The following is a 6570-nucleotide window of genomic DNA, read 5'->3' as shown; positions in this document are numbered from 1 at the left end:
TACAGGGGGTCACTATAGAATTGGAGACCGAGATTTGAAGTCTCACATCTGAGTAGCACTTTCTGGTTAGGAACAAAATCATCAATGAGAAATAATTGTTAAAATGACTTTTTATATAGACTTAAGCCTAATTTCTGGGAGGTGTAATCCCTTGAACTCTTAAATATACTGATGACTTTACTCTTTGGTTATACTTTCCTTTTGGGTGTTTAAGACCATACAGTTGGCCCAAATAAATCAATTTACTTTTACACTTAAGGTCATTTGAGGATCTGTTCCTCAGGGGTCACATGGGCTTGGGAGGAGCCCCTGGCTCCTTTCTTTTACCAGTTCCGCCTATGTGAAGATAAATCAAAGGTCCTGCTATACCATGGCTGGCTTAACTTGGAAGCATGGAGAAAATGATTCCTGTGTTGACCCTCCTCTTTGTAGACTGGACACTGGTTCAAGTGCATCTGGTGGGGTCTCCATGTCCTCCCTGAACAAAAGGACAGGTGATTCACCACAGTTACAGGACATTTTGAGAGATGTTCCATAGTCCCCTGGAACTTAGTTGACCTTGGAGGGCAAGGGACAAAAACTGTCCTATAAGTCCCTCTGACCACATGGGCATAGGCCTCAAACTACAGCTGTTAAACATCCCACAAGGTTAGTTCAACCAGTCTGGCACTTTTAATTATCATGTGCTATGTACATAAAGCTTGGGTAAAAAAACAAATATTTTTGGATAAACCTTGACTAGGTATATATTTTGTTCCTTACACAGGTTGACTAAACTATGGCCATAGAAATTAAATTTTAAAAGTATGTGTATATCATTTTTGTCTCATCTTTTATATATCATAACAAGCCTACACAGACCTTCATCACTTGCTTAGGCTATCTCATTTTTTCTGTCTATTTTGGAAAATATCTCCATTCTCATATCCTTTTAACATCTTTTACATTCTCATTTTCTTTTTTTAATTAAAATAATTATGAGACATAATAGCATTAATAAATAAGTTTTCCATCTCTTGTGAGAATTCTTTTCCTGGGGATGCTAAGCAATGCTTATTCCCTTTTAAGGTTCTAGTGTCAAGACAATGTTTGATTAAAGTTTTACTGGGGAACCAATGAATTTATTGAGCTTACTCACCAGATAACTGAGGGGTTCCTGAGGTGTATATATGACCTGAGGGTATGTGCACTGGAAAGCCTTTACCGAGAGTGGGTCACGCTTTCTCTTCTTAGCCTTCCCCAGATTGTATGCTTTAGCCTTCCCCATATCCAGGAGGTCATGTGTGATTAGGGTCAAATTACATAGAGTTGGCTGGGAAGAATGGCCAGATAATGCGATGAGGGTCCAATGACCCTGCTTGGCCCTTCTTTAATGAATGAGCACAACCGTCAACAAGCCTAATTGTGATGATGTTTAGCTATCAGGCTCAGCTAAAGTCGCGATGATGGTAGTTATTTCATGCAGAAGGGACTGCTGTATAGCTTCATCTTATTAAACAGACCTGGAATTTAAAAGGATTTGATGCTAGGATCCACATAAAAGGGAGAACATATGTCGTTTGTTTTTCTGAGTCTGTATTACTTCACTTACTATAACAGTTTCTAGATCCATCCATTTATCTGCAAATTTCATTATTTCATCTTTACTGCTGAATAGAACTCCATTGTGTAAATGTACCACATTTTTGTTAAATACTTGCTAGTTGAGGGGCCCTGAGGTTTCTTCCATCTCTTAGTTATTGTTAAAAGAGTAGCAACAAACATGGTTGTACAAGTGTCTTTATAATAGGGTGAGTCCTTTGGGTATATGCCAAGGTGTGGTATAACTGGGTCATATGGTAGCTTCATTTTTAGTTTTTCAAGAGTTCCCCACACTGTTTCCATAGAGGTTGCACGAGTTTGAAATTCCACCAGCAGTGAATGAGCATTCCCCTTTCTCCACATCCTTGCCAGCATTTGGTATCATTTGTTCTCTTGATCCTAGCCAGTCTGATTGGAGTGGGGTGACACTTTAGGGTGATTTTATTTTGCATTTCCCTAATTATTAATGATGTTGAACACTTTTTGAGCTGTTTCTTGACCATCTTTATTTCTTCATTTGCAAACTCTCTGTTTGGATCTTTAGCCCATCTTTTAATTGGGTCATTTGGTTTCTCAATTCTTTGTTTTTTGAGTTCTTTATATATTCTGGATGTTAAACCTCTGTCAGATGTATCACTGGTGAAGATTTTTTTTCCCCCATTCTGTGGTTTTCTCTTCATTTTTTCTGATTGTTTCTTTTGCTGTGCAGAAGCTTATTAGTTTAATGAGGTCCCACTTAGTGATTGCTGACCTTAATTCCTGAGGAACTTCTGTCTGATTTAGAAAATCCTTTCCTACACCTATATCTTGTAAGTTACTGTCAATATTTTCTTCTAATAGTTTCAGGGTTTCCAGTTTCACATTGAGGTCTTTGTTCCATTTGGAGTTGACTTTTGTGCAAGGTGAAAGATAAGAATCTAGTTTCATTCTTCTACAGATGGAGATCCAATTTTGCCAGGGCCATTTGTTGAAGATGCTGTCTTTTCTCCATTGTGTGTTCTTGGCACCTTTGTCAAATATCATGTGGCTGAAATTGTGTGTACTCAGGTTTGGATCTTCAACGATGTTCCATTGATCTATGTGTCTATTTTTGTGCCAGTACCATGCTGTTTTTATGACTATAGCTCTGTAGATACTTTGAGATTTGGTATAGGAATCCCCCCAGCGTTGCTCTTTGTGCTCAAGGTTGCTTTGGCTATTCAGGGTCTTTTGTGCTTCCATATGAATTTAAGGTTTTTTTTTTCTTCTTCTAATTCTGTGAAGTGTGTCATGGGGTTTTTGAGTGGGATTGCATTGAATCTATACATTGTTTTTGGTAGGATGGTCATTTTCACAATATTAATTCTTCTAATCCACGAGCATGGGAGGTCCTTCCATCTCCTGTTGTCTTCCTCAATCTCTTTCTTTTTAAAATATTTTTTATTTATTTATTTATTTATTTATCTTTTTATTATTTATTTACTTATTTATTTAATGTGTATTTGTGTATTGCCTGCATGTAGGTAAGTGCATCCATGCTGTGCAATGCTGCCACAAGTTAGAAGAGGCTGTCAGATCCCCTGGGACTGGAATTACAGACAGTTGTTGGCTGCCATGTGGGTGCTGGGATTCAAACCTGGGTCTTCTGTAAGAACAACCAGTGTTCTTAACTGCTGAGTCATTTCTCCAGCCCCCTCAGTCTCTTTCTTTCATGATTTAAAATTTTCATTGTAGAGATCTTTGGTATCTTTCATCAGATTTATTCCAAGATATTTTAATTTTTTTGCAGCAATTCTGAATGAAACATTTCTCTGTATTCTTTCTCCAATTGCTTGTTATTGGTATATAGAAAGCCTACTGCTTTTTGTAGATTGATTTTATAACTTGCCACTATACTGAAAGTGTTGATCAGTTCTATGACTTTTCTGGTGGAACTTTTGGGATCTCTTAGGTATCATATCATGTGCAAAAAGTGATAGTTTGGTCTCTTCTTTTCCAACTAGTACTCCTTTAATTTCCTTCTCTATGGGGGTGTGGGGATCTCGGGGCGCCAGCTGCTGGGTGTGGCGCCGGTCTCCTGCATGCACCTGGGGTGCGGTGGGTCCCGCACCGTGTCGCTGTGGGTCTCTGCTACCGGGGCTGGCCCGGTCGGGTTCTGTCTCAATTTCCGCCGTGCACTCCCTCGAGATACGAAATCCATTGGCTACTGGATCACGTGGGGATGTGTGAGGATGGCGAAAGCTGGATTTCCGTGAGTCGATGACGGAAGGATAGCGCCCCCCAGGGAGACTGGATCGTAGGCAGTAAGACACAGGACTCAGCTCAGTCAGTGGTACAGCCCCTTTATTCAGTGACTCAGCTCGGCTCCAAGTCTTAGTGATTCAGCTCCGATTAATTAGGGGAAACCAGGATATTTTATACTGTGGGGGTAGTGGTAAAAGCCTTAGCTGACAGGTACTTTTAGGATGCCTCATTTACATGTGGTGGTGGGCTCCTGCCAGGCTGCCAGACATTATCTGAAAATCACACAGGAAAGCCTGGCAGTTTCAGAGCCAGAGGCCATGTTGATGGTAGGGCATCTGTGGCGGTCACTTCACAGATGAGTCAGGAAGATGCTGGGAAGGCACCCTGCTGATAAAAGGAGTCTCTGCATTTGAATCTGAGCCTGTGGGCTTTCTGGACATGGAGAAACTGCTACTTTACACAGCAGGAGTCCCCAACATCTCCTCCTCTTTGATTTAAATATGGAGAAGTTCCATCACCAGCCCTAAGGGCCAACTCATCTCATCTCGGGAGAATCCAAAGTCTGATAATTGACCATGACCTGTTTTGTAGTGATTTTAGCAAATGGCAGTAATTTGTCAGCAAGGAAATCTTAAAAACAGTGAGCAAGCATCAAAATAATACTCAGTATTACCAGAGGGCAACAAGGAATAGGAGCCATGCAAAACAAGGGATTGCTAAGTCAACCTAAATGTCTGGTGGGTTGAAATCTTGAAAATGGATTATTACAGAGTTTTTTGTGAGTGTTAACATTAGTTTAAACAACATTTGATTCATTTACAAAGAAACAGCATTTTTTCTTAATATTATACACCCTTCCCATATTTAGCAGTTATCAAGTCCAATGTTTTTCTGCTGTGGAGCACAATCCTGGTGAGAGAGTTCATTTTTTGTTGGAGAGATTCCAGGCTTCAGTCACAGATGCCATTGCTTGGCAGCCTGAGCAGGATCAGGTGCAACTTGGATGGAGATTTCCCGCCAGGTGCTGGGCTTGTAGCTGCTGTAGCCATAGCAACACCTCCAGCATCCAGGGAAGGTGTAAGTTCGATCTCTACCAGCAAGGGGAAGAAGATTTTTCTCTGCTGTCAGCTGTGTAGGAGAAAAGGCTTCTCACACCTGAAATGTACTAGTACACAAAAGGTGGACAAAGAGAGATTAACACAGTTTTGGGCTTCTTTCTTGTACCATATGAAGAGAGGAGGGGCGATGCATGCTGTGCTGGAGAGAGTAGTTAGTGAGGCATTTGTAGGCTTACTCGCTGAAAATGAAAATTAAATGGTTAGCCAGTTGTTTGAATCCACTTAGATGAGAGTCAGTGAAATCTTTTTTCTGTTCCTGGGTAGAGAAGGGTGGTAACTGGTACTGCTGTCGGTAGAAATCTATTGCTGAATGCACAAAAGAAGGCAGTTAGACATTGGGGTAGGTGGTGAAGGGAAGAAAGTTAGACTTGTTCCAGGACATAGTCGATCTTATTTGGTCCTCTGTCTTTCCTGTAGAATAATATTATGAGTTAGCACAGACTTGGCTGCAGGTGCAAGCTGTTGAGAGACATGAAAGTTAGCTGTGGGGTACCTAGAGAATGCACCTGAGTAGAATTCTGCTATTACTCCAACATGCCAGCAATTGTCCCATGGATCTGATTTTTCCTTGAAAAATAAAATCTCTAGAACATGGTATTAGGGAGAGTGGGGGCTGGCTGAAGCGTTGGTGTTAAGCAGGGTAAAGACATCCATGAGGATGACAGAGAAGGAGGCTCTAGGGGGGCTTTGGGTGTCGTCTTTGCCTCTTCTCTCTTTTTTTTTTTTCCTTTGGTTGATCTTGTGGGAAAACACAAGCAAATCCTCTCCCTGTGGTCAGCAATGGATCTGGTCCTTTCCAGAGTCCATCAAAGGGGTCCCTCCATCTAACCATGATGGGTGGCACTGGGTGTGTCTGGGCCCAGTGTCAGGTGATGGGGGGAGCATTAGTCCCTCGATATACATTAAGTACACACATTTAAAGTATTTTGAGTTGGATTGGGTTGTGGCTACAAGGGCTTGGGAAGCGAGGAGGCCTGGTACGTGGCAGTCCCAATGTCATGGTGGCCACAATCCATTTGTCATAATGTTCATTTTTTAGTCCCTGGCATGCTTGTCTGTGCTCAGGGGTCATCCCTTCCCAGACAAGGCTGTTTAAAAGCATTGCTTTGGCTGCAGGATCTGTTATTTTTCTATCTAAACTGGCCTGTACTCTTAGTATACATCTACAAAGGCCTGTACTCTTAGTATAAAGTCTGGGAGGGTTTCAGTTGGTTTCTGCTTTAGGAAGGTTAATGAAGAGGTCTCTCCAGGCCCTGTGGACATGGGGGTTAGGTGGTCCCAGGCCTGTAGGAATTACAGCTTGCTGGATTACTGTGGAAAAATTGCCCTGAACGAACAATTGGTCATATTCCAATCTATAAATCTAGGTGGTGGATCTTGTCCATGTTGTGTTCTTAGTTGTTGATTATGTATGTCATTCTTTTTAACCTGCATCAGGCATTCATCTCTAAGTAAAACGTCCCATTGTACAAATAATGGACTAGGGAGGGTAGATCTACAGATATCCCTCCAGTCCTGGGGGGTAACCAGATTAGTATTAAATTTTTGTAGTATAGATTTTGTCCATGGAGCATGAATTTCATCCTCACGGATAGCCTGGCGCAATTCTTTAAGTTCCGTTGCTGGGAGCGGGTACCAGGCCAGTGGG

Source organism: Nannospalax galili, unplaced genomic scaffold, assembly GCF_000622305.1.
Source record: "Nannospalax galili isolate Female #2095 unplaced genomic scaffold, S.galili_v1.0 scaffold2045, whole genome shotgun sequence".
Taxonomy (NCBI): domain Eukaryota; kingdom Metazoa; phylum Chordata; class Mammalia; order Rodentia; family Spalacidae; genus Nannospalax; species Nannospalax galili.
The sequence above is the reverse complement of the archived record's forward strand: the minus strand, read 5'-3'. Positions refer to the sequence as shown.